This window comes from Oreochromis aureus, linkage group 3 (assembly GCF_013358895.1).
Source record: "Oreochromis aureus strain Israel breed Guangdong linkage group 3, ZZ_aureus, whole genome shotgun sequence".
Taxonomy (NCBI): domain Eukaryota; kingdom Metazoa; phylum Chordata; class Actinopteri; order Cichliformes; family Cichlidae; genus Oreochromis; species Oreochromis aureus.
Genome location: NC_052944.1, coordinates 19,008,742 through 19,011,921, shown reverse-complemented (window position 1 = coordinate 19,011,921; position 3,180 = coordinate 19,008,742). Strand labels below are relative to the sequence as shown.

The window sequence follows — 3,180 nt, the reverse complement described above, 5'->3', positions numbered from 1 at the left end:
CCCAAAAACAAATAAAGAGGGATGCACAAACTCCTATGAAAAAAGGGCAGCCTTCAGAATACAGCATCTCTCTGAATTTGTATTTGTTGATGTGTTTCACACTGGTGTGTTAAAAGGTATGATAAATTAGACACATGAAATAATATGAGAACTTTGCTTCAACCACCCCAACCCCAGTTGTGACTGAGGACCCACTGTAACAAACTGGATTCACTTCTAATGTCTTCAAATCTATAAATATAAAAAAATAAATAAGCAAGCCTGCATCCACACAAGTGCTTTTACATTTTTAAAAAAAAAAAAAGTCATGAGGCTTAATGAACATTTTCCAGCATCTTCATTTTTGGCATCATACCAGGAAATCAACCACATAAAAAGGATTTCATGAATTAAAAATTGAAGTCGTGTCGCTCAAATTTCAGCATGTCGTTGCTTCTGTGTGCCGAATGTATGATCTGTTCTCAGGGTGAATTCACAAATCGGGAAAGATGTGTAGCCCAAAAAACAAAACATGGCTGGACTGTAAAGAAAAAGAAAATGGATGAGTGACCCGAGTGATGCCGATGATACAAAATCTGAGTGTCAGTGAGAAGAGCAAATGAATTTGCCTTTTGGCGTAGAGCTCCGGGAAGAGCTCCTCACAGCTGGAAAATAGATTGGGAGATATCTGCCGGTGGTCTGACAGCTACAGTGACGGCTCTGAACTGAAAAAAGGAAACAAATAAATATTTTAGAGAGCAGATTACTCCATATTAGAAACAGCTGTAAGCAGTCAGGATGTGAATGACGTCCGCCGGTGCGCGCCATGCTTCATTTCCTGCAAGCACAGAACAATGTCAGTTTTCCTTTATGTGGACCTACAACAACAAAGCACCTTTAATGATGCTTAAACAAGCACCGGGCTACTGAACATACATTTTTTGTTTTGTTTTGGAAAACAACATTTCCTGGGATGTAACGTTGGCATGCAGCACTGGAAATCGCTTAGTTTGATGTAGCTCCAGTTTTCTGGCTGAGGCTACTTAAAATTAGAATAACTTCAATGTCATCAGCGTGTAAATCCTGGAAACAACATTTAAAAGACTTGTTTTGATGTTTTCCCCCCTCCCTCTTCCAACATTTTAAGCTTTTAAAAAAAAAAAAAAAAAAAAAAAAAAAAAAAAAAAAAAGACCCCTTCCAAATCCATCCTCTAAACAATGTTTCCAGGCTTTACATCTTGATGACAGCACACTCTGGTTTCTGGCTTTTTTGGGGAGGAGGACGTTATTCATGCCTTCAAATATCAATTAGCTCATTAGCATTTAGATAGCACATAAGAATTCGTAAAATGAAAGAGAACATGGACCTGTTGGCCCTGTTTTTGATGGTGATTTGTAAAGGTGTGTCCCAAAAGAATGTCAGGAAGACTTTCGCCACTAGGTAGATTATATTTTAAAGATCAGACACAAGGAAGGGTCAATATATCAGGACAAATCAGGCTGGAGGCATAAGGCTGTCAGCATCTTAGTGCCAGTAACAGAATTGGACAGTAAGAACATGAAGGCAGCAAATAACCACCTAATAAGAGGGGGTGCTTAGACCCCTCCCCCTCCTGTCGTTTGAACAAACTAAATAAATCAGCTCTTTCACTTCAGGTACAGCCAAGCTTACTCTCAAATCCATCAAGTTAAATATCCATTATTGCAGTCCACCAGTTGCTGTTTTTGGCTGAGGGGCTGAACAAATAAATACTTGCTGAACTTTAAACATTACCTCCTTCCCATATGGCAGTCGAGGCAACAATCATTAGCAAATCTTACCAGACTCCTGTAGCTTTGGTCCGGCACTGTCCTCCTGCTTCTGGTCAGCCACACCTTACCCAGAGAGCAGGAAGACAAACCCAGCACAATGTATTCTTTCACAGGTTTGGCTTTTCTAAGGACTGCATGAAAGTTAAGATGCTAAAAATTAAATACCTGTAGCTGTAAGGTAAAAGCACCAATGAATCATTTGAACTTAGCACACAAGAAAGCAAAGTATTTTGACAGACCAACAATTTCTTCTTCTTCTTCTTCCTGTGGCACATTCAGATTACTACTACTCATCCACACCTCTTACCCCTGGTTTGCATTATTTTTTTACAGCCTGTTTTAAGAGTTTCGTGCTGTCTGCCATTGCTTGTCTAAATTGGACTTTCTGTTCTGATATCACAAAGACACCTGTGGCTGTGGCAAACAATTTGCTGACTGTGCAGAGGGCGTGGCCTTAAAGGGACACTGATGAAAAAAAAATCAAAACCTCCAAATGCTCCTTTTATCATGATGTCAATGCTTAACCTCAACAACTTAAAGTAATATAAAGATATAAAAATATCCAAGCAAGAATGAACTGCATGCAAAGTCATCTGCCTGACTCAAGTGTTAAAGTAAAGGATAATCAATATCAAGAGATTATGAACCCAATATTCATGCAGCCATGATTACGCCAGGTATTATAGTATTTAATGACCTTTGGCTGAAAACTAGCAAATATGGTTTCTCGGGGGACTCTTTATTGTAAAACAATATAGCTTTAATTGAGAGAAAGTGCAAACGGAGCCATCTATATTTCAGAGCCCCCAAAAAAGGAGCAGCAGTGTAATATCTGCACCCCTCAGAGGGAAGGTGGGTCAATGCAGGGTCCATTAACCTAATCCATCTCTGAAATGTGGAGCAACAAGGTCCCACATCAACTGGACAGTAAAGAAGGAAACTTCTGGGTCGCTAATTAAGGTGCTGACTCCTTACAGCAGGGGGCGCCCCTTTCTGTTGCAAAGCATCACTGTGGTCTGTAGCTAGTCATTGAAATTCATTCATTAAGGAGTGCATTCACCCCAGTGTGCTGCATCTGCTGCACCTGCAGCACCCAAACAGCGGTTGTTTTAAACTTCAGATGAGTTTGTGAAGAGAGATCAGTTTGAATTTTGAGTTCTTATTGATTGTCTGTATTGTACATCTCACAGTGTGACCTGTGGTGCATGCGTATTTCAGGCCTATACTGTGATAGGTATAATAAATGAATGTGGGCTATAAATGCTGTCATTGGTTTATATGGCTACATTTTTGTCCATACAAAAGTAGTAAATAGTCTAGATTTAAGATTTAACCAGTTCTGGACTTTTGTGATTTGTTTACATGAACCTTATGCTTAAGTTCTTTATA

General features: G+C 39.4%; 1 long non-coding RNA gene across 1 annotated transcript; it reads right to left on the bottom strand.

Annotated features, from left to right (window-relative positions):
- Nucleotides 1-609: 609 nt before the first annotated feature.
- Nucleotides 610-2,200, bottom strand: LOC116333150. Its single transcript, XR_004200432.2, has 3 exons — nucleotides 1,957-2,200; nucleotides 1,801-1,854; nucleotides 610-704 (listed from the first exon to the last, which is right to left on the bottom strand). It is a non-coding gene; the product is annotated as an uncharacterized LOC116333150 (long non-coding RNA).
- Between the last annotated feature and the right edge of the window lie 980 nt (nucleotides 2,201-3,180).